The sequence below is a fragment of the Rhinopithecus bieti genome, unplaced genomic scaffold (assembly GCF_001698545.2).
Source record: "Rhinopithecus bieti isolate Rb0 unplaced genomic scaffold, ASM169854v2 scaffold_5273, whole genome shotgun sequence".
In the NCBI taxonomy this organism is placed as follows: Eukaryota; Metazoa; Chordata; class Mammalia; order Primates; family Cercopithecidae; genus Rhinopithecus; species Rhinopithecus bieti.
Window position 1 is genome coordinate 1,136,495 of NW_016805057.1, and position 26,155 is coordinate 1,162,649.

Consider the following 26,155-nt stretch of genomic DNA (forward strand, 5'->3'; position numbering starts at 1 on the left):
CTAATTTTCTATGTATTCTACTTTCTGTGTTAAACTGAAAGTACAGGGGCGGGGGGACAGGAGAAAAGAGGAGGGTGTGACCTGTGTCTATCAGTCCTTCTAAGTGTTCTGAATATTTCTCAAATAAAATGTAAGAGATGAAAAAATGCATCCTTACATCACTACATGTTTTCTTCTGGCCAGGTTTCCTTTCTGTCGACAGTTCGCTAACATCTGGCCTTCACCATCTTTCCTACCTCAACTTCTTTTTCTGCACACTGGATTCTACACAACCTAATTTCTATTAAATATTAATACATATTTATACTCTCTTCTCATAAGCCTCCTTCTATCCCCAACAAAAGCCTGTAATTTCAAACTAGTATCACATCTCTACCATCTCCCAACAGCTTAAAGAGATAAGTATAATCAAAGTGTGTAGGAAGAGCTGCCATGGAGAGATGAGTGAAGCACATGGGAAGAGGGGGCAGCTGCCTGGAGGAGGATAGGGAGGTTTTTCTGGAGGTGATGGCCTTGCTAGGAATTTGCTGTACAAAGAAGGCGGTGGTGGGAAGTAAGGGGCAGAAAAAAAGGGTGGTAAATTTCAGGAAGGGTGTGCAATCCACAGAAGCTCAAGAAAAGAGAGAGAGAGAGAAAAAGAGGAAGCGAGGGGAGGGGAGGGGAAGGGAGTGGGGAAGAAGGGAGATGAGGAGAAGGGAGAGGAGGGGAAGAGCCGGGTGCGGTGGCTCACGCCTGTAATCCCAGCACTTCAGGAGGCTGAGGTGGGCGGACCACCTGAGGTCAGGAGTTTAAGACCAGCCTGGGCAACATCATGAAACCCTGTCTCTACTAAAAACTACAAAATTAGCCAGGGCGTGGTGGAAGGCACCTGTAATCCCAGCTATTCAGGAGGCTGAGGCAGGGTTCATTTAAAAGTGAGGATTGGTCAGGTATGGTGGCTCAATCATGCCTGTAATCCCAACACTTTGGGAGGCCATGGTGGGCAGATCAACTAAGGCTGGAAGTTCAAGGCCAGCCTGACCAACATGGAGAAACCCTGTCTCTACCAAAAATACAAAATTAGCTGGGTGTGGTGGTGCATGCCTGTAATCCGAGCTACTCGGGAGGATGAGGCAGGAGAATTGCGTGAACTCAGGAGGTGGAGGCTGCGGTGAGACGAGATCACGCCATTGCACTCCAGCCTGGGTAACAAGAGCGAAACTCCGTCTCAAAAAAAAAAAAAAGATTAAACTCTGGCAGCAATAAGGAGAATGAGGCAGGATAAGCATAGACTGGTGTTTAGGGAGAACAATACCCAAGAGATGAGAAGAAGCTGTTCAGTGCCCGTGGGTTAAAGGGAAGAACGGTGTGTGAGCATGGTAAGCGGACAGATGCCACTGATATCAAGGTTTCCGGAGGCCTAATGTAAGTCTGGCCCAGTGTCAGGTACTGCTCCAGAAATGAAAAGGAAAAAGCTACAACCTACTGGAGGGGTGGGCAAGACAGACTAGCAACCAAATCAAAGAGCTTCTGGAACATCAAAGGATTCTTCATTGGTAATTCCTAGGATTTGTTACCTTGTTTTCTAGCCTTCAGTCCCCCTTCTTTGCATGGCAAACTCATCCCTTGGGCCATCACCTGCCCAGAAAAATTTTCCCTTACTCCCGGGGCATTTGCACCATTTCCCCATGCACTTTACTCATCTCTCTACTGCAGAGGACTCAGGATTCCCACAGCCTCCTAAAAAGTGAGCACCAGCATGGTGTTAAAGAAGGAAAAATAACCCAGTATGTCATTTGATTACATTCCATTTAATACTTTCAGAGTGTCTGTCATCTGTCAGGGACTATGTTAACTACTGATCTATATTCCTTTTAAAATACATTAGCAAAAACTTTAAAAGAAATCTTCAATGAAAGCAAATAAAGGCAAGACTATCAGAGAGAAAGCCTAACTCAAGCAAAAGTTTTGTGATATTTGTTTTTTAAAAAAGTTTTGAGGTATAAGTCACATATAAGCTGTAAAGTGTACAATTTAATGTTTTCACATATGTACATGCCTGTGAAATCATTTGCTGTTTTTAGAAAAATTGTCCAGCTTATAACCTAGGTTCTTCAATGCTGAATTTTGTTCTCCCTGTGGATAAACTGAACCAGAATATATATGTTACTATCTATCTCTGATCAATAACCTGGAAATTTAATCTTACATTTTTAATTGAATATGAAAATATATATCATCTAAAACCCAACAACATGCTCTTCTAAATTTCATATGCTAATAAATATCTTTAAAATGTCAACATACTTTTGCAGGCAATATAATTATATACCTTAAAGAAAAGAAAAAATTGAAAAATGAAATAATGCAAATATACAAAATAATTTTCCTATAATCCAGCTATATAATATTTTTAATTTTTGAGACAAGGTCTCACTCTGTTGCCCAGGCTGGAGTGTAGTGGCATCATCACAGCTCACTGCAGTCTTGACCTTCCAGGTTCAAGAGATCTCCCACCTCGGCCTCCTGTTTCTCCCCAGTAGCTGGGACTATAGGTGTACACCACCATGACCAGCTTATTTTTAAATTTTTTGTAGAGACAGGGTCTTACCATGTTTCCCAGGCTTATATTTTTTAAAGAAACATATTTACAATAGCAACAATACTATAAATACACAACTTTTGCCAGAAAAAGGTTCAATCCTCTTAGAAGAAAACTATATACTGTAACTGAAAGATATAAAAGAAGGCATGAATAGACAGCTGTATTTCTGAATGTGATGATTAAATATTCTAAGTGAATTCTTCCCAATTAACTTTATAGATTTAGAACAAAAAATTTTACTGGAGATTTTTGAACCTGGGAAAAAAGTGTTCTAAAATTTGGACAAGGAAGACCAAACAGGTAAGAAGAATCAAGAAAAACATTTAAATAGAAGAACAATAGTGGGAACCATAATATTCTAAGGCATTAAAATACATTAAGCTACAATAATCAAAATAGTATGTCTCTGATATAAGATTGGAATGATAGAATGAAAAAAACTGCTTAGAAACAGACCCTATGATGTGTAAGAATGAAATTTTTAAAGTGCCATCTCAAACTTCTAAAGGAAAGGATTATTCAAATAAAGTGCTTACAAGAGGAAAAGGTCCACCCTCTAAGATATGCTGATGGGGAAAGTTACCAAAAAGAAAGGAAAGTTAAGAGATAGCTATACAAATTACAACCGAGAGCATAAGTTTAAAGCTATAGTTACAACATGATATATCGCCTCAAATTTCCTTTTGGTTAGGTAATACAGTCACATGGTACTGAATTCATATCGTACAAAAGGATACATGATTATAAATAAGTCTCCCCTAGCCACCCAGACCTTCTCTTTGGGGGCAACCACTGACCCAATTTCTGGTGCATACTTCAAGATATATTCCATGACATTTCTTTCTTTTCCTGATATAATCACCATTTATTTTACTATCACAGCCCATAAAAGGAAGAAAATAGATGCATTTTTCCTAATTCCAACAGAATCTGCCAATTCCTTCATACTTGTTGAGTTAATTACAATAAGATTGGTTATAATGCTGATGAAGAAATTCAAATTGAACTTCCTATAACAAACAATGAGGAAATAAAATTTCTTGAAACAAATAAGTACAACCGGCATCACTGTCTCAACATTAACGGTTATATGACAAAAAACCACTGTAGCAAAACATCCAGATATAGCAGGGAAACTTCTTAAATGCATTTGAAGAGATGGTCTATGACATTTCATTTTTAAGCAAGTACTTGGGTGGAAATATTTTGCCTTTGCTCTGGCTCTCTAATCACGGTTGTCTTTGGGAGACAGCTTGTCATAGGCCAATGTTATCTTTTTTTTTTTTTTTTTTTTTTGAGACAGTTTCACTCCTATTGCACAGGCTGGAGTGCAATGGTGCTATATGGGTTCATTACAATCTCCAGCTCAAGTGATTCTCCTGCCTGAGCCTCTGAGTAGCTGGGACTACAGGTACGTGCTACCATGATGCCCGGCCAACAGGCCAACATTATTCTTATAGGAAAGATGAATTATTGGTAGGGTATTTAAGAAATAAGAAATGATATTTAAAGTCAACCAAAGTATTTAGTCATTTTATCTCAACATGAAGGTCATAAGAGAAAACATTAAGTGACTGATTTCAAAAACAGGCTTTTGAGATAATTTAAATTACAGATGACATGGCAATCAGGTCGAATATGACATTATACTGTTCTTGTGCCACATACTATCCGAAAGGTGTACCTCCTTGTTAAGAATTCTTTATCTGCCAGACTATAGAATATATGTCTCAAACTATGTTCTAAGGACCACCTACGTCGGAATTGTCAGGTTGCCTACTAGCAATGCTTATTTCTAGTCCCAACTCAGACCTGTTGAATCAAAACCTCTGAGGGCCAGGTCATGGAATCTGCAGTTAGTGAAGGCCTCAGCTGATTTGTATACACAAACATGAAAGTTTGAGAACAACTGGGTACTATGTCAGCCCCATAAATACAGAAATCCTGTTTTCTTTTTTTTTTTTTTTTTGAGGCGGAGTCTCGCTCTGTTGCCCAGGCTGGAGTGCAGTGGCCAGATCTCAGCTCACTGCAAGCTCCACCTCCCGGGTTTACGCCATTCTCCTGCCTCAGCCTCCCGAGTAGCTGGGACTACAGGCGCCCGCCACCTCGCCCGGCTAGTTTCTGTATTTTAGTAGAGACGGGGTTTCACCGTGTTAGCCAGGATGGTCTTGATCTCCTGACCTCGTGATCCGCCCGTCTCGGCCTCCCAAAGTGCTGGGATTACAGGCTTGAGCCACCGCGCCCGGCCAGAAATCCTGTTTTTCTTATTCACTGCAGGGACAGTGCCTAGCACAATGCCTGACAAAGAAGATATCTTGTGGGATACCTTCTTTGTCTTCATAAACATACAATGGGATTGACTGCAGAATATCTTGATATGTTGTCAACACTCAACAGATTTTGAAACTGCATGCTTCATCCATGATAGAGATTTGAATAAAAATCAGAAAAACAAGCTTTGGCAATCAACAGCTTAATAGAGTTCATTTACTTGCATGATTCACTTTCACAGCAAAACACTTGGAAAGATGTCAGGAAATTTAATTAGCAACACTTTATTATATATCTGAGTTTCAGATGGATGATACAAGTGTATCACATTAACAACAAAGACCAAGTGACCCAAAGGGAGTGTTCTTCCAACTAAAATGAGATATTCTACATATTTTCTATTTTGTGATTTATTTTTTTTTTATTTTTATTTTTTTTTTTGAGACAGAGTCTCGCTCTGTCGCCCAGGCTGGAGTGCAGTGGCCGGATCTCAGCTCACTGCAAGCTCCACCTCCCGGGTTCACGCCATTCTCCTGCCTCAGCCTCCCGAGCAGCTGGGACTACAGGCGCCCGCCACCTCGCCCGGCTAGTTTTTTGTATTTTTTAGTAGAGACGGGGTTTCACCGTGTTAGCCAGGATGGTCTCGATCTCCTGACCTCATGATCCGCCCGTCTCGGCCTCCCAAAGTGCTGGGATTACAGGCTTGAGCCACCGCGCCCGGCTATTTTGTGATTTATTAAATGCAATGACATCTGCCCTAACTAGAATTGGAAAAAAGGGGCATCTCAGCAACGAAAACAGATGTCACAAGGCCAAACATGACAGCTCTGAGCACTTGACTCATAGGCAAGCCCATCAGACCTTCACTCAGAGTCTATTCAGTCTTCTTTTACACACACTATTCACTCTAATGGAATTTTAAAACTGGATTCTTTGCTCACAGGAAATTAAAAACACTAAATCAGAAGGAAGAGAGAGGCTGCAACAGACAGTAACACAATCAACATGACAAAATGAAAGCTGATAAGGGGAGACTGAAGAACTACATGTAACTCTCAAAGAATTTGCAAAGCATAATACTCCGGGGCCATCTTGTAAAGGGGCAAATAATCCTACTCTTCTTGATGGTGTATGAGGGCATCGGCCCCATAATCAAAACATGGGTGTTCATATGGAAAGCTAAGTTATAAAGAAGGTTAAATTATGTTCTCAACAAACTCTGCTTATGAAGTATGGATATCGTTTAATATACAATATAGCTTAGAAAGATTTTCATTCATTAAAGTGAATTAAAATTTTTAAGTTACAAACTTTCAATGGAGTTTAATAACTATTTTGAAAACTCAACTACTAGAAATAACTTACTCCTCTAGAGTTTTAGGAAGGGAAAATGGTATTAATGTACCAAACCAACGGAGATAATTTTCAAGACAAAACGTCCTTTAAGATTTTTAGTTACTTCTTAACACGCTTAGCAACAGTTCTTATTTTATATATTTGAAGGACTGTATAGTCATTTATTCAACATGTAGAGCTGACATGGGGGATTACTTCTAGAAAAGTCATAGTGCAGTATTCTATCAGTTGTTTTCATCTTGAAGAGTAATTTTTTTATGAAAAAGGAATATCTAAAGTTCTGTATTAAAAAATGTGCTACTGAAATGTATTAATGATAACACAAATAGAAGTAGAAACTGCCAGTAATTTAATGAACTACAATAAAACGCCATATGGCATTCAATATAATTATGCAATAAGAATTGAAAATTCTGTGAACAATAGCATTTGGCTGTCACCACACCCACTCCCTCCAAAATTGGTGTGCACACCCTACAGCATTGGTAAACAACAGATTTATAAATTCATTTTATATATTTCTTGTTCATATTAGCCTCATAAGGGGTGCGTGCATGTGCGCGTGTTTGTTTCACCTATACAACTGCATCATTTTGGATTACAAAAATCAACTTTTTTTTTTTTTTTAAATTGAGACAAGGTCTCCCTCTGTTGCCTAGGCTGGAGTGCAGTGGCACCATCTTGGCTCACTGCAACCTCCTGCACCTGCCTCCTGGACTCAAGTGATCGGCCCACCTCAGCCTCAGGAGCGCGTGAGACTATAGGAGTAGCTGAGACTACAGGCGTAGCTGGGACTACAGGCACACACTACCCTCAGCTGATTTTTTTTAAGGTTTTTATAGAGATGAAGTCTCATTATACTGCCCAGGATGGTCTCAAACACCTCAGCTCAGGCAATCCTCTCACTTTGGTCTTCCAAAAGGCTGGAATTATAGGTATGAGCCACCGTACCCAGCCAAAATCAAGTCTTAAAAGCTAAAAGATCTAGCCATAGTTCATGAAGCAGGTTTAGCATTTATCTTTTTGAAACTACACAGGATGTTGCATGTCAAAGAACAAATTATCTACAGTGAACAACTCAATAGCAGGAAAAATGTCTTATTCATCTTTCATTCCTGAGTGTCTGGTATGTAATAGATGTTCTAGGTTTACTGAATGGGTTTACATGCATTTGTGAAGCTTGGGCTGTAAAACCCTTGGTATTACAGGATACAATATTGATTCTGAGGGGAAAAAAGTGTGCTCATCCTATAGTATTAACCTTAGTTCTAACAGGAAGTGACATCTTTAATTCCTTATCCAAGCTAAAGTACATTTATGTATCATGATATGTTATGCCAACGACATGCCATTTTAAAGAGAAGGGGGCTTCTTTCATTGAGATTCTAAAATTAACTTGGAATACATGAAATAAAAGTCAATTCAATTTTATAAGGACTCAACAAATAAAAAACTTAACAAGGGCAGGGCCCTGTTAAATTCTCAAATAAATTTAACAAAATCCTAAAGGAATTTTGAAATTCCTTTGGGATTTTGTTAACAGAAAAACACTCTATTAACTTCAGATAAATCTCCAAAAATGCAACAGGCTAAAAAGGTTATGATAAACATTCATTCATGCAACGAATACTTACTGAGCACTATCATGTATGAGGCACTATGCTAGGTGGTGGAGATACAGTCGATACGTCATAATTAATTAATTAAGGTAGTCATACAGGTATTCTTAAGTGTTAAGAATACAATAAACCTGAGTATTGTCATAGCACATAATTAGGTGGTGGTGGTGGTGGTGGTGGCGGCGGCAGGGAGAAGTCTTACTATTTCACCTAGCAGTGGTCGGGAAAGGTCCATCTGAGGAGGTTCCATATAAACTGAGAGAACTGCATGGTGGGAAGGAGGCTACCAACTGAAGATCTGGTGAAAGATTTGTGTTTAGGCAGAAAGAAGGGCCCTGAGATGGGACTATTCTTGTTCTTTTTGACGGACAAAAGGTGGCAACTATGGCTGCTGTCTAATGCATGAGGTGTGTAGTGGAAGAAGAGGTTGAAAAAGCTTCAGGATCAGATCAAAGTTCTGAATGCAGAACTTTGATCCAGATGATGCAGGATTTGCACATTTCATTTTAACTGCAATAAGCAGGGAAGTGGTATGACTAGATCTACACTAATGAGTCTGACCTGTGAGGGATGGTTCATAGTGGGAAGGAAGGAGCTACTACTTAGGAGGTTACTGCAGTAGCGGAGGCAGGGCCAGCTTCATGGACAGGGAGCCTGTGCAGTCATAAAGGGCCCCCACTTGGAAGGGGGCCCTGAGCTTGATTTAATGCTCCACTGTCACTGTTTTGATTTTATTAAAATTTTAATAGTTTTGGGGTACATGTGGTTTTGGTTACGTGGATAAGTTCTTCAGTGGTCTTTTGAAATTTTAATAATGTATGAACAAGAGGCCTTATATTTTCATTTTGCACTAGGTCCTGCAGATTATATAGTCAGTCCTGAACTTATATTCTGGAGCAAAAATGGCAGCTTAGACTAGTGTAGTAGGATTCAGGGTGTATTGTGTTGGTACAACTAACAGGACTTGGTCATTGACTAGGTGTGTCTTGTCAAGAAAAGAAGAATCATGGATAATTCCCAGGTTTTTTACCTGAGAAACTGCGTAAAAAATGGGTAAGACTGGGGGCGGGGGAGGACACTGTATTAGAGGTGGGCTAACAACCAAGGATTCAATTTTATGCATGTGAAGTTAAAACACGTAGGAGACATCCAAGTGGAGCTCTCAAGGGGAATGGTGTATATGAGCATAAAGCTCAGGAGAGAGGTCTAGAGGGGTCTAGGCCAGAGATACAAATTCTGGAGTTTCTCTCTCTATATATATACACACAGACACAAACACATACACACACATTTTAAGTGGATGGGATCACTTAATAAGATAACGTAGGAGGCAAAAACTTCAGACAATAAGTAGGAGCCTACAAGGATGACTAAGGTCAGTAACCAAAAGAGGAGAATGTACCAAGGATAGAGCCCTGGAGGAGACCTAGGAACTCCCCTCAGAGTAAAATACACTCAATCAGTGACTCTTACTAGATCAAATATAGCCTGTTCAGTCTGGCACAAAATACACTACCATCAGCTCAACCGACCAGCCAATTTTATGTATTCCTTTTTCTGTCCATCTCTGCTTTACCAGAATGACCTCTACTAAGGTCACTGCTATTGTTTTATCCCTTTCCTGGTTAGATTGTGCCAGTCCTGCCTGGGAGCCCTCCCTCCACTCTTTATGTAGTCAAAGTCTACTGATACGTATATGGTAGTATAAGTATGGAAAATACTTACATGATGAAGTTTGACTTCTGAAATCTAGTATTTACTGCCTGTGCCAACTTCTCACACAGCATAAAATAATACCCTAAATTATCAGTTACATTAAATTAGTATGATCAATTTTCCAAGAAACATAGATCTGGTTGCTTTTTAAGGTTACATTGCTTAGTACACACTAGATGCTCAGTAAACATCTGTTAAACAAATGAGTAATAAATGGTACTCTGAAGCTATGAAACATAGGGAAGTAGCAAAAGCAGATAAATCAACTTGGCATGCAATACCTTAAAAAAGACTGACTCATTGTGATCAAATCCTGGGCAGCCTGCAGGCCACAAATGCATAAAGCCAAATCACATACTTTTCATTCCTTCCTTTACTTAACAAGTATTTATTACGCACCTACTAGGTGCCAGGTACTCTTCTATTCATGAGACACACACCCATAAATGAATCAGACAAAAAAGGTCTTTGCCCTCATGCAGCTGCGTTCTACTGGGAATACTGTTTATTGGCATATTTTGTTTTATATAACCTCACTAAGCCCATATATGTCATCCTTTCCCGTTTTTCTGACATGTACTATTTTTCAGTTTGAAAAGTTTCTGCCTGAACATTATTAATTCCTTCCTTTGGGATTGTCTCAAATATATAACACATTAAAAGGTTTTAGACATTTTGAGGCTTTCAAGTCATAAAAACAAAAGTGTACAATATATGACAATTGAGATATCTGGGGTACATTAAAGATTAGTAGATCTTCAAAACAGCACAACAACTAGTTCATTAAAACTACCCACAGCATTAGAGATTTCACATAAACTTCAGAAAAGTAAACTTCACAGACTCATAAAATCATTTAATGTTCTACCTCTTCTGCAGAAATACAGAGCTTTGAAATTCAATTCAATCATGCTATCGAAGTTCACTTTTAAATTATAAAATCAGAAATTAGATAAAAATTCCAAACTAAAACAATGAGACCACTTTACATCTTATATGAATCTTATATTTATTTTATAATGTAACAGAACCATGGTACTAACAATGTTGGTTTAAGCTGTGGGGCTTTGAAGGTCATTCAATAAGAGGGAGAAGAGACAGAGTACCAGCTGCTCCCTTCTCTTTTCCTACGAATAAGCCAGGCAACCTTTTGAAACTGAAAGCTGAAAGAGGCAGCTTGTCATCTGATTCCCTTGGAATCAATCAGATGTAGGTTCAAATTCCAGCTTTGCCATTTACAAATCATGACCTTGGGCAAATCACAACTTTTCTGTGATTCAATTTTCTTTTTTGTGAGAAAGGAAATGAGGTTTTTTTTTGTTTTGTTTTGTTTTAGGATAGTCACTAAAAAGAACTTCTAATTCATATAATATGAAGCCATATAAAAGTGAGGGACCCACTATGCAGGCTGAACCATTCTGCCTGAAAGTCATTTTCTTTAAGCAGCTTTAAAACAAACAAACAAAACACCCGACATCTTCTCTTTCTCTACTTATAAACTCAAAGATTCCTTAAATAATTCAAGTTTTCTTTACAATACATCTCATGGCAACTGCATTAGAGTCTCAAGCAAGACAGATAGCACGTAACACACTTAGGAGTCAGGTGTTCTGTCCTATACTGTCAGTGACAAACTACTAGGAATATTTAAATCCTGATCATCCTAAAGTCTAAATTAGTTCTTCCTAATAGTAAGCTAAAGACTTGATTAACAGCATTTAACAATCCCAGACCATTTGGCACCCCACCAATTCAATTCCCTAAATGAGACCCTTTTTCTTGAACAAAGAATATGTGGTATCTTTCCTGCATCTCCAAATGTTTCAGAAAAATCAAAGACCAAGAGTTGAAAATTCCAGTGCCTGCAAGGACAGGCAAGTTTATTTAAAATTACTTAAAGTTTAAGTAAATTGGTAAGAAAATAGGACACACTGGCCTGCAGCAAACCGGAGGGTGCAGTCCCTTCCTAGATTGGCCTGTTTTATAGTGCACAATGATGCTGTGTTAAAGGGGCACATTCACATGAGAGACGGCAATTATTGTGTCAATTTTCTGACAGATGGCAGTAATTTCTTAACAAAATCTGTAAATTACAACGATTTTCTGACAGATAAAAATAAACGCACTTGAGGAAGGAGCACCTTTTTCTATTATGTACAAAGATGCCATATGGACTAGTCAGTGACTGTCCTGCTCCTGCCTAAGGGAATCTGGCCACTTCTGGGGTCACCTTCAGCACTCTTTTTAAATCCTCAGAACAGATCTCTAACAAATGCAGCTAGGTCAGATCTGCCCATTTGGCCCACGAAGTAGAGATGGTTGTCCTGGTGACAAACCCTCCAGCAAACTAAAACGATTCCTTAATTTTGTGTTTGGGGCCAATCTATAAATGTTTTAATTTCAGTGAGTTTCTTTCTTTCCCATGGGGGAAAAAAATCTGCCTACTCAAATTCCTTGAACAGGTAATCTAATGGCTTTATTTCACACTTAGTAATAAAAGGTTTAAAACCAAATACCCAGTTTGACTTCTGTCCATTCATTCTTAAAATATATCCAGAATTGACAGGCTAGAAAAGATCAGAACAAGATAAAAAGTAGATGCCTAAAGACAGACATTGCTAAGGGGAAAAAGTGAAAACAGGAGATGCCTGGATAATAAAGACAAACTTTCCATACTTCACAGTTTTGCCTAAGGTTAGCCCTATTGATTTTCAACTGTGAGTGAACAAAGAGAAACTGTGTGCTGAGGTATTTTTATCCTGCAAAGCTGTAAGGCCTTGTAGAAACACCACTACATGCCAATACTGCTTCTCAGGACTTACAATTTGAATTTTAAACATAGCTAAAAAAGAGTATCAATTCTGGAGATTCATTAACCAAGGTATAATGATAAATCCCTAACTTAAAAATGCTGATCTTTGGTTACTCTACTAGTGTTAACTGAACATAAAGCTGTTAGAATGAAGATGAACAAGATATAGTCCCTGACCTCAAGAAGCTCACAATCTAGCATAGACAGAAACAAAAGTAATAAAAGTAAAATAAAAAGCAAAATGTGATTAATGGTTTATTTTAAAAAGTGTAGCAGGAGTTTGGTGGACATGGCACTTGTTCTGTGTGAAGATGAATGGTCAGGAAGATTTCCCATTTGAGCTGAATCTTTTCGTTTTTTTTTTTTTTTTTTTTTTTTTTGAGATGGAGTATCGCTCTGTCGCCTAGGCTGGAGTGCAGTGGCGTGTTCTCAGCTCACTGTAACCTCCGCCTCTCAGGTTCAAGCAATTCTCTGCCTCAGCCTCTTGAGTAGCTGGGATTACAGGTGCCCACGACCACGCCCAGCTAATTTTTCTATTTTTAGTAGAGACGGGTTTTCACTCTCTTGGCCAGGCTGCTCTTGAACTCCAGACCTCATTATTCAACTGCCTTCACCTCCCAAAGTGCTGGGATTACAGGTGTGAGCCACCACGTCCGGCCCATTTGAGCTGAATCTTAAAGCAACCAAGAGCATTGAAGACATTTAGGGACATTAAAGTACCTGATGCACTTCGGGAAGAATGAAAATGGCTGGCTTTGATATGGTGCACACTTGAGTTAGAATGGCAGCAGAATAAGATGAGGCCAGACCCCCCCACAAGTAATTTCCTGTTCTATAGCCTTAAAAACAAAAACAAACTTTGGGCTGGCATGGTGGTTCATGCCTGTAATCCCAGTACTTGGGGAGGCCGAAGTGGGTGGATCACTTGAGGTCAGGAGTTCAAGACCAGCCTGGCCAACTTGGAGCAATCCCGTCTCCACTAAAAATGCAAAAAAAAAGTAGCCAGGTGTGGTGGTGCATGCTTATAATCCCAGCTACTCTGGAGGCTGAGGCAGGAGAATTGCTTGAATCCAGGGGCACGGAGGTTGCAGTGGGCTGAGATCACACTGTTGCGCTCCAGCCTGGGTGACAGAGCAAGACTCTATCTCAAGACTTTGATTAAAAAAGACTTACAGCCCCACATATTAAAAAGCACACATTTGGGTATGTCAGGAGAGTCACTAACCAATGAACACAAGAGAGCATGCAGAAGAGATGGGGAATTCAAAAAAAAAAACAAGAGATGTTCAGGGTGAGACAACACTTAGCTACTGAAAAAACTCCTCCGCTCCCCCATCTTAAAGTGAAAATATCAGACATCACAAGAAGGAAATACACATATATATGTATAACCTTTGAGTTTTAAAAATTATTCCAGTGCTTTCTTTTTTTTTTCTCTCGTGACAGGGTCTCGCTCTGTCACTCAGGTGGGAGTGCAGTGGTGCAACCTCAGCTCACTGCAACCTTGACCTCCAGGCTTAAGCTATCCTCGCACCTCAGCATGCACCACCATGCTTGGCTAATTTTTGTTGTTGTTGTTGTAGGGATGGGGTTTCTCCATGTGGCCCAGGCTGGTCTCAAACTCCTGGGCTCAAGCCTTGGCCTCCCAAAGTGCCGGGATTATAAACGTGAGCCACTGCACCAGGCCTCATTCTTTATACATATTACCAAGAGTTTTTACTACCATTTGGAAGTCCTTGTTTCATCACAACAGTAAATCTTCAGGGGCAGTCTACAGCTCAGGGCTGTGAAAGAGACAGCTGCTATCGCTCTTCAGAGGAAAGAGGGCGAGCTCTACCACTGCGTCTCCCTAAGGAGTCTTTCTTGAAACAAACAGTTTTAGTTTTTTTTTTTTTTTTTCTGAGACAGAGTCTCACTCTGTTACCCAGGTTGGATTGCAGTGGTGCAATCTTGGCTCACTGAAACCTCTGCCTCCTGGGTTCTAGCGATTCTCGTGCCTCAGCCTCCTGAGTAGCTGGGATTACAGGCACCCGCCACCACATCTGGCTAATTGTATTGTATTTTTAGTTAGGGACGGGGTTTCACCATGTTGGCCAGGCTGGTCACGAACTCCTGACCTTAGGTGATCCGCCCGCCTCAGCCTCCCAAAGTCCTGGGATTACTGGCGTGAGCCACCATGCCCGACTCAGTTTTAGTCTTTTAAAAAATTCTGGGCAAAACACCTTGCCTAGTTTTCTGTTATAGTTTTATCCCAAAGGTATTTTTATACTTTTATTACAACTACTTATAAAATGTTTTACATTATAAATTAGTGCATTTTAATGCAGTCATCCAGCTTCTTCGACACAATCCTTCACTTTCAAATAGGTAATTAAAAAGGAGCATTTCGACCAAGCATGGTGCCTCACGCCTATAATCCCAGCACTTTGGGAGGCCATGGGTGGGCGGATCCCTTGAGCTCAGGAATTACAGACCAGCTTGGGCAATATAGTGAAACTCCAGCTCTACAAAAAATACAAGAATTAGCTGGGCATGGTGGTGAGTGCCTGCAGCCTCGGCTACTTGGGAGGCTGAGGTGGAAGGATCACGTGAACCCAGGAGGTCAACGCTGCAGTAAGCTGTGATTGTATCATGCACTCCTGCCTAGGTGACAAAGTAAGACCCTGTCTCAATTTAAAAAAAGAAAAGAAAAGAAAAAGTATTTCAAGGGGAAAGAATGTGAGAACAAGGATGGACTTATGGCAGAGACAGTTGCCTTCTTTACTTGGTTTAGTTCTTCAGAAGGACCAGAGAGAGCGTCTCGTCTCCCACGCGAACTTTAAATTTTTTTTTTTTTTTTTTTTCGAGATGGAGTCTGCGCTCATGTCAACCCAGCGCTGGAGTACAGGGCGCGCATCTCGGGCTCACTGCAAGCTCCGCTTCCCCGGGTTCCTGGCCGCCTCCTGCCTCAGCTCCTGATAGGCTGGGGACTACAGGCACCCCGCTCACCGTGCCCCCGGCTAATTGTGTTTTGTAATTTTTAGTAGGAGACCGCGGGTTCTCACGTGGTCCGATCTCTCCTGACCCCCAAATGTGATCCGCCGCCTCGCCTCGTTTGCCAGAGTGCTGGATTGACGTGCATGAGCCACCGCGGCCCCAAGCCAAATTTTTTTAATTAAAAAAAAAAAGAAGAAAACAAAACCAGCTGGCTGTGATGTCTCACACCTTAATCCCAACACTTTGGGAGGCCTGAGTTGGGGGAATCACCTGGGTCAGGAGTTCCAGACCAGCCTGGCCAACATGGCGAAACCCTATCTCTAAAAATACAAACATTAGCCAGGCATAGTGGCAGTCGCCTGTAATCCCAGCTACTCAGGAGGCTGAGGCAGGAGAATCACTTGAACCTGGGAGATGGAGGTTGCAGTGAGCCGAGATCGTGCCACTGCACTCCAGCCTGGGCGACAAGAGCAAAACTCCATCTAAAAAAAACCAAACAAACAAATAAACAAAAAAACTTGGCCAGCCACAATGGCTCACGCCAGTAATCCCCATACTTTGGGAAGTCAAGGCAAAAGGATTGCTTGAGTTCAAGAGTTAGAGACCAGCCTGGGTAATATAGTGAGATCTCGTCTCTACAAAAAATTAAAAAAAAAAAAAAAAAATTAGGTGCACACCTGTAGTCCCAGCTACTCAGGAGGCTGTGGTAAGCAAGACTGCTTAAGCTAGCAGGTTGAGGCTGCAGTGAGCTGGGATTGTGCCACTACACTCCAGCCTGGGTTACAGAGCAAGACCCTGTCTCAAAAAACAACAACAAAAACTTACAGTCCCACATTTAACAAATTACACATTTGGGTACCTCAGGAGAGCCAAAGTATTACTGCAAGAAAGGATGATAAGACTATTTCCAAAGACAACTTGGGAAAATTTCAGGATTATCATCCTTTACACTTTCCAGAAAGATTCTGAACATTCAACGGGAGATTTTAAGTAAAACACACGAATTTCTGATATAGACATACATCGATGGTAGCACATCAAGGACTCCTTGAATACAGAGAACAGAGTAGATGAGAAGACTATGAAGAGTGAGTTAACTCTTCCTTGGGTGCAAATGTGGAAAATATCCAGGTCGTTCTAAATTATCCCTTAGGAATTTTGTTTTGAAGAGAGACTTTTTTTTTTTTTTTTTTGAGACAGAGTCTTGCTCTATCACCCAGGCTGGAGTGCAGTGGCACCATCTCTGCTCACTGCAAGCTCTGCCTCCTGGGTTCACGCCATTCTCCTGCCTCAGCCTCCCGAGTAGCTGGAACTACAGGCGCCCGCCACCACGCCCGGCTAATTTTTTGTATTTTAGTAGAGATGGGGTTTCACTGTGTTAGCCAAGATGGTCTCGATCTCCTGACCTCGTGATCCGCCCGTCTCAGCCTCCCAAAGTGCTGGGATTACAGGCGTGAGCCACCACGTCCGGCCTTTTTTTTTCTTTTTTAAAGGACAGGGTCTCATACTGCCCAGGCTGGAGTGCAGTGGCTATTCACAGGCATGGTCACAGTGCATTATGGCCTCAAACTCCTGGGCTCAAGCAATGCTTCTGCCTTACCCTCCCAGGTGGCTGGGACTACAAATGTAAGCCACTGTGTCTGGCTCTGAAAAGAAGATTATCATGGACTCTCTAACAAAATCTTTAGATTCTTTCCGTCAGCTCTAGTTTTCTTTTAGCTATATTTCTAACTCAAACTTGATTAAACTAATTTACCTACCTCAGGTCAGGGATTTAAAAAAGAATCCTTCTGGTATGTAAGTCTCTTCTATCACGAGAACTAAAACAAATGGGATAGCGGTGGGAATATCCCCAGTGCATTTCAGGACAGGATTTTCTTAGCCAGGTTTCTCTCAGGTTATTTTCAGGACAGCATTTCTTACTCAGGTTATTCTCATAAGACTAATTAGTTAACATTTCTTGAGTATATACTCTCTGTGTCAGACCCAGATGAAATGAATGCTTCCTTTTTTTTTTGAGATGCAGTCTCACTGTCGCCCGGGCTGGAGTGCAGTGGCATTATCTCAGCTCACCACAACCTCCGCCTACAGGGTTCAAGCGATTCTCCTGCCTCAGCCTCCCGAGTAGCTGGGACTACAGGCGCGTGCCACCACACCTGGCTAATTTTTGTATTTTTTTAGTAGAGATGGGGTTTTGCTATGTTGGCCAGGCTGGTCTCAAACTCATGGCCTCAAGTGATCCGCCTGCCTCAGCCTCCCAAAGTACTGGGATTACAGGAATGAGCCACTGCGCCTGGCCGAATGCTTCCTATCCCTAGGATGCTTTCTGGTAGAATGGGTTTTGCTGCGGGTCTTATGAGTGCCTCCCTAGCATGCACTCCACCTCTCTCCTACCGAGTTGCAGCCATCTGCACTGGATGGGACTGACTCTCCTGCCTACACATTTCCACAGGTGGGCTCTAAGCAGTCCATGTAATACTATCTTCACTGACATTTTATTTATTTATCTTCATTGACAATTTATTGGCTTATTGGTTTAGGTACAGACTCAGAACTCATGCTGACCCACTGAAGGAAGTGAAGAGTTCTGTTTAATGGCTGATTACAGACAAAGGTCATTTAACTTTGGGGAGCCCCATATGAATAAATAGGCAGGAGGCCGGGCGCGGTGGGTCAAGCCTGTAATCCCAGCACTTTGGGAGGCCGAGACTGGCGGATCACGAGGTCAGGAGATCGAGACCATCCTGGCTAACACGGTGAAACCCTGTCTCTACTAAAAAATACAAAAAACTAGCCAGGTGAGGTGGCAGGCGTCTGTAGTCCCAGCCTCAGGGAGGCTGAGGCAGGAGAATGGCGTAAACCTGGGAGGCGGAGCTTGCAGTGAGCTGAGATCTGGCCACTGCACCCCAGCCCGGGCGACAGAGCGAGACTCCGTCTCAAAAAAAAAAAAAAAAAAAAAGAGGCAGGAACAACAGGCAGCTATATTACTACTAGGGAAAAGTCAGCCTGAAGACAAGCAAGCTGGAGAAAGACTCGAGGAAATTAGAGCTACAGCACTGACGGCACTGTCAATTTCTAGATAAAGGCATGGCTAAAGCACACAACAATACTGGATTTCATACTGAGTCAATACATTTCTTGTATTTTTAAACTAGTTTACATTGGGTTTTCTGAAACTTGCAAATGGAAGCATACCAACTGATTCAAGAAAATTAACTATTAACCACAACATTCACTAAAAACTATCTTTAGAATTCTAACTTACTGCTACGACTTCAACTTTTATTAAGGATTTTAAAATGTTTTCTTTACAACCATTTTAGTTTATTCATTTTACCATTTAATAAACATATAAAATTCACATGAAAATTAACACAGCATTATCACATATCCAATTTTGTGGGGTACTGGGAAGCACACAACAGTTAATACTCACCCAGAGTGTAAACAATAAAGAAAAAGAAAAAAACAAAAAAATTAAAAAAAATTCACCCAGAGTGGTTTGCTTTAATCTAGAATTTCTAGTATGAATTTTCTAACTGCCAGCACTTTCACTATTTGACTCTTATCTTTTATTTCTTGTTTTAGGTTAGTATTTTCATGTACCTGAGCTACTTATATAGCGGGTGACCATATGTCCCAGTTCATCTGGAACTGCTGTCTCAGTGTAGTATCCTCCCTGGTTAGTGTCTGCTTTCATTCTCAAAAGTATCCTGTTTTGAATGATAAATTATATGATCATCCTATTTATAATTATACTTCTTGGAACAGCAACGTTTCTGATTTGGGGATATTTGCATTAAACTTAGCAGTTAATGGATAACTATTAAACTTAGCAGTTAAATAGGATATACATCCTATTTATAATTATACTTCTTGGAACAGCAATGTTTCTGATTTGGGGATATTTGCATTAAACTTAGCATCCTTAACATCTGAAATCTGAAATGAGCACTTCTCAAAGCATTTCCTCTGAACATTATATCAGTGCTCAAGTAGTTTTGGATTTTGAAATGATTTCAGCTTTTTGGACTTGGGATACTCAACCTGTATCCCATTCAATAGTTGAGCTAGTATTTGAATGTTTTATAATCATATAGGAACCTGTGTTCCTATAGAAGGATTTTCCTAGGTTTTTGGAAAAAATCCACAAACACTGGAATAAAAATAAAAACGTTTAAGACTAGTATTTTCAAATGAGTTAGTGACATAAACATACAGAAGTTAAAAAGCCATATAATTTCCTATTTCTATGATTTTCCTATAAGAAAATATGTTAGGATGATTGCCTTATATTTATGTCCCTTTATACTTAACAAAGTACAATTTGAATTATAAATAGAGTGGGCACATAAGCCACCATTCAAAGACCAGGGAAAAGCTGAAGAGGCTGAAATAAAAGTTACACTTAAAATAATCCAAATTAAATCAGTTTAATACATCAGATATGATGTGATATTAAGTATATTTCTATTTACCAATTCAAAATAATTTTTCTCCTAATATTCAGATTAATCCAAACTAATGTCAGATAAAGAAAAAGTAAGATAAGTAGCAGAATACTTTTTTCTTCTCAATATGAAAAGTTAGGCTGTTACAATTTTAAGACTAGCAAACAAAATTACTAGGTTTTTATTTAGTCAGTTTTACATTTTCTTGGTGGCTAACTGGATTCTTGTAGGATTTTTTATTGTGCGAGGGGATCTGATGAAAGAAATTTCTTTCTTGGCCTGAATTTCATCGACTGAAGGGTTTACATATTTCTTTGGTTTAGTGTATGTATTTACTAGAATGTAAGTATGTATTTAATTGCCACCTTCATCTGAATGACAGAATCTTACTAACTTACATTTGATGAATATGATTATAATTCTCATAACATCTGGCTAATTTATCAGCCAAAATTTAACAGCAGAGAGCTATAAGAATTACTAAAATTAAATTCCCACTAAAATAAGACTAATCATTCTTAAAGATTATTATTTATAAATGTTAAATAAATTTTGTGATACATGTAGTCATTTGTTTCCAAGAATGTAGTTCAGCTGCTAGTTACTAAAATATAATACAGTAAAAACTCACTGATTAAAGAAAAGCGATGCATTGACTTAAGAACAGGTCTTTTTTGATGAAAAGGCTTTCTCTTCTAGTCCTCTATAAATAGAAGATTCATTTCTTTATATTTTGAAAAACAGATTTACTATTGATGAAATGTTTTATATTTATTTTGAAATCACTTTCTCCTTCTCAAAGCAAGGGACATGTGCACGTGTGCACAACAATATACATATATACAAAACTGAAAAATAAAGTCCAGGTTTCAAGTAGGCCCAAATAAAAAAATAATAAAGAAGCTGAATGCTGATGATTCCCGTATTTCTGTACCTACCTTTGCCATTTCTATTTCAATCCAATAAATACTTTTGGATATTTATACCAAAAAAAGAAAGGAAGGAAAGGAGACAGGGAGAATAAGAGGGAAAGAAGAACAATAAAACTCATAGTCTCTGTTCTCATGAAGTTCATAATGTTGTAGAGGATACAATTACGAATTCCCAAAACATTAAAGTGGGGAACAGAAACTATAAGGAGGTTTTGCTGAGTGAGTGATGCTGGGTTGGTTTTAAAGGCTCAGAAAGATCTCGGTAGGAGGTAGATAAGAAATCCTAGGTAGAAGCTGGGGCCTCGTGGCTCATACCTGTAATCCCAGCACTTTGAGGGGCTGAGGTGGGCAGATCATAAGATCAGAAGATCAAGACCATCATGGCTAACAATGGTGAAACCCCGTCTCTACTAAAAATACAAAAAATTAGCCGGGCGTGGTGGTGGGTGCCTGTAGTCCCAGCTACTCGGGAGGCTGAGACAGGAGAACGGTGTGAACCCAGGAGGCGGAGCTTGCAGTGAGCCGAGATCTCGCCACTGCACTCCAGCCTGGAAGACAGAGTGAGCCCCTGTCTCAATAACAAAAAAAGAAACTACAAAAATTAGCCAGGCATGCTGGAGGATGCCTGTAGTCCCAGTTACTTGGGAGGCTGAGGCAGGAGAATCGCTTGAACCTGGGACGCAGAGACTGGAGTGAGCGGAGATCGCTCCATTGCACTTCAGCCTGGGAAACAGAGCAAGACTCGTCTCAAAAAAAAAGAAAGAAAGAAAGAAAGAAATCCTAGGTAGAAGATGCAGCATTTAAGCAGCAAAGGCATAAGATGGGAAAGTGCCAAGCATATCTGGGATAAGAAGTTGTAGTGTGCTATAACTATATAATGTCTATGTAAAAGAGAATAGCTGAAAACAAAGACAAGTAAGACAAGAGCCAGATCATCAAAAAACTTGATTATGACTAAAATCTATGCAGTTGGAAGGAGGCCCTGAAAAATTGTGAGCATGTTTATGAGAAATCTAGGTATAGAATATCTCAGACTTACCAATTCTGTTCTCAAACACTTCTACTTTAATGTTACCTACATCTGAAATCTGCCTTTCCATTTTTACGTTCAATAGCACTACCACGTTGCTATTCCTTTCCTCCACAACATTGTCTGTAAACAGATCCTTTAGGTAATAGGGTAATTGTGTGTGTGCATGTGTACGTGTGGGGGTCTGTGGTGTGTGTGTTTCTTCAGGTTCAAAGACTAGTTCGACACCAGCCTGACCAACATGGAGAAACCCATCTCTCCTAAAAATACAGAATTAGCCAGGCGTGGTGGCACATGCCTGTAATACCAGCTACTTGGGAGGCTGAGGCAGGAGCATCGCTTGAACCCGGGAGGCGGAAGTTGAAGTGAGCCGAGATTGCACCATTGCACTCCAGCCTGGGCAACAAGAGCAAAACTCTGTCTCTCAAAAAAAAAATATATATTTTTTTTTGAGCCTGGCCAGGTATGGTGGCTCATGCCTATAATCCCAGCACTTAGGGAGGCTGAGGTAGGAGGAGAATCACTTGAGCCTAGAGTTTGAGATCAGCCTGGGCAACATAGTGAGATCCTGTCTCTTAAAAAAAAAAAAAAAAAATATATATATATATAATTTCAAATTCATGTTGCTCAGTTTTTAAAAATAACAGAAAAAATTTTTTGAGCCTCACCTTAGTGATAATGTTGGGTAATTGTAAATAAAATAATTCATGACATAAATTAGTTTGCTATTTTGATAATTTATTCCTTGGTACCGTTCTTACAATTTTATGTATTTTCTGCTTCGAGTCTTTTATGTAAACTGCCAAACGGGATTAAATTCTAATGGACATGGGGACTATAAAAACTTCCCTATCCCTCTCCTCTCATCAGTGTAAACTTCCCTTGCAATGCACAGGACAGCAGGGAGTCAATCTGGGATATTCACAGCTAGGCCACAAGAGCCACCACCAACCAGAAGAATCTCCCATTCCACAACCAAAGAAGTCTGAAGTAAGTTCATTAAGTCCTAATGGCTCTACCTCCAGCTATCCTCAGAAGAGATTCTCATCTCCCTTCTGACTAGAACCACCTTGATAAGTCATTCAGACATTTTGAACCTGGAAATTATATCTGCTTCAAGCTTATCTCCCTGCTTCTAATCTTTATACTATGGCCAGAATGATCTATTTAAAATACAAATCCCTTTAGATTCCACCCAGCTTAAAATTTTTCCATACCTCCTTAATAGTCATAGCACACACCGTCCAAATTTCTTACCATAGTATCTAAGACTCTTTAACATTTTAAACCTCATCTTGTGCCATTCATTCATTCATCAAATATTTATTGACTACCCACTATGAGGAATGAACTATTGTAGACAAGTTTGTGTATGTAAATGAGTGAACCAAATAGACATGCACAAAAAATAAAGTCAAAAAGAAAAAAACCAACTTTGTTTTCATGGGAACTTAAATTGCAAGAAGGAAAATGCGGCAATAAATATAAGTAAATTATAGGAGGTGATGTGTGCTATGAAGAAAATACAAGTATAGAAAGAGGTAGGGTAGTCAAGGTAGGCCTCATGAAAAAGTGGTATTTTGAGAAGTGACATGAAAGAGGTGAGGCGGCAAGCCATGCAGTTATCTGGAGAAAGGATGTTTCAGGCAGAAAAGAATGTCTGTGCAAAGGCTGCGGTGTAGATGTGTGCCTGGAGTGCTCATGGATTGTTAGGAGACAGGTGTGGTTGGAGCAGAATGAGTGAAGGGGAGGGAAGAAAAAGATGAGGATGGCGAGAAGGTGATCACATGGGACCCTGTAGACCATTATAAGTAAGGACTTAGATTTTATTCTGAGTAATACAGAAAGCACTGCAAGTGACACTTGAACAGAGAAATGGCATGATCTGACTTAGATTTTAAAAGAACTTCCCTGGCTACTGTGCAGAGAAGAGACTACATAGTGGGGCAAGGGTGGAAGCAGGAACTCTGGTAGGAGGCTACTGCAGCAATCCAGGTGAGAAATAATGGCAGTTCATGGGGGTGATCAGACTATGGATGTGTCATATTTTGAAGAGACAGTCAACAAGATTCTTCTGACACATTGGATGTGGGATGTGAGAGGAGTCAAGAACTAAGACTAAACCAAGGTTTAACTAAAACCAATGTTTTGGACTGAAAAAATGAGAGGACAGAGTTGGTATTAACTGAGACAAGAAAAATGCTAGTAGAGCAGGTTTTGCCAGAAAGATCTGGAGTTCAGTTTTTTACATATTTGAAATGTCTATTAGACATTCAATCCGGCTTTTGTACGTATGTATGATGTTGAAGAAAGAGATCTGGGCTGGAGCTTCTGCCATCCTCTCAAACAATTCCTCCATTCCAGGCTTACAGAACCACACACAGGTCCCTAAAGTCTTCCCCATGTCTTTGTGCATGTCTGTTTTTAATGTTCTTACCCAATCTTTTTCTCCACTTGGTCAAAAAAAAGCTGTCTTCAAGACTTATGTCATCTATCATCTACTTCATGAAACTCACATGATCCTCCTGAACCACTTGTTTCTTTTTCTAAGTCACTTAAGTAAAGATTAAAATACAGTCACGCATGGCTTAACAATCGGGATATCTCATGAGAAATGCATTGTTAGGCAATTTCACTGTTGTGCAAGCATTATAGAGTGTACTTATACAAACCTAGACGGTATACCCCGCTACACATTCCTGTAATGAACACTGTAGGCAACTGTAACACAATTTTAAGTATTTGTGTATCTAAACACAGAAAAGGAACAGAAAAAATACATTACTGTAATCTTATGAGACTACCAAATGTCCTTTATATAGTGCATGACTATGTAACAGCTGATCTTTCAGCACACTTGAAAGGCTAAACAATTTTCACTTCTTTTTTGGTACGAAAAAAGCAGCCGTTTTATAAACACAGCAGGTGACCTGCCTGATCTCATCATCAGAAATCTGTAGAACCCTTTAAAAAAAAAATAGGGCCACAGAAAAGATCTTGGTAAGCAGCTTGGTAACCAGATTTTGCATTTTCAATTTCAGTAGTTACATGAAGAGATAAATTTTCAAAAGACTTCAAAATTTATTACTATACAATAAATTTTATAAGCTAAAACAATGAAAGAAACATCTTCTGCCTGTTTTCCAAAGCTATTTTCTGTTACAAATATTTTTCATTTTGATTGTCATTCTTTTATTTGCCCCAAGGAGGCATTTAAATTAGAGGAATTATTTGACAAGAGAACAAGTCTATGTCATTCTCAGGAGATAGAGTCTAATCTAATTGACATAAGAGGGAAATTTTTAAAGATGATGCAAAATTTCGAGATGATCCAGCTCAACTGGCCTCTTACATAGATGAGAATGCTGATATCTAAGAGACCACTACCACTGCTTCAGCAGAGTCTTCTCCACTACCAATTCAGTGTACCTACAATCTGTGACAATGGAAGGTCCACGAAGGCAGAGATTTTTGTCTGCTTTGTTTACTGCTATTTCTCTCACTCCTAAGAAAGCACCTGGCAGATAGTAAGTACTGAATGAATGAACAAAAAAGTATAATTCTAAATCACATGGGGCTAAAATGCATTAAAAATAAACTATGAAACAGGTATAATATATTTCCTCAGGGCTTAAAAAATTGCTGACTCTTTGAATGTCATAAAATTTGGGGTATCAAGAATTTGCAATCAGCATCTTTAAATACTAATTACAAAATGTTAACCACATAAAAAATGTCAGGGGCAGGGGAAGATCCTGAAACGAACTCTCTAACAAAGTGTATATGTTTATAAAAATTTCTCTATAGATCAAGACAACAGGATGATATTCTGGCAACTACACTTGCTTTATAGAGTACAACTTTTTTTTTTTTTTTTTTGAGACAAGGTCTTACTAGGTCACCCAGGCTGGAGTGCAGTGGCATGATCCCAGCTCACTGCAGCCTTGACTTCCCAGGCCCAAGCAATCCTCACACCCCAGCCATGCCCGGCTAATCTTTCTATCTTTTTGTAGAGATTGGATATCACCATGTTGTCCAGGTTGGTCTCAAATTCCTGGGCTTTAACGATCCACCTACCTCAGCCTCCCAAAGTGCTGGGATTACAGGCATGTGCCACCATGCCCGGCCCAGTTACAGTATTTTGTATACATATTTATTATTGAAAAATTGGCCGGGCGCGGTGGCTCAAGCCTGTAATCCCAGCACTTTGGGAGGCCAAGACGGGCGGATCACGAGGTCAGGAGATCGAGACCATCCTGGCTAACACGGTGAAACCCCGTCTCTACTAAAAATACAAAAAACTAGCCGGGCGAGGTGGCGGTGCCTGTAGTCCCAGCTACCGAGGCTGAGACAGGAGAATGGCGTGAACCCGGGAGGCGGAGCTTGCAGTGAGCTGAGATCCGGCCAC

At 40.0% G+C, this 26,155-nt stretch overlaps 1 protein-coding gene across 1 annotated transcript in view; it reads right to left on the bottom strand.

The window, feature by feature from the left end:
- The window catches only part of GTF2F2 (general transcription factor IIF subunit 2), a 141,798-nt gene that overhangs the window by 22,131 nt on the left and 93,512 nt on the right, over positions 1 to 26,155 (bottom strand). The gene's annotated exons all lie outside the window — the stretch shown is intronic.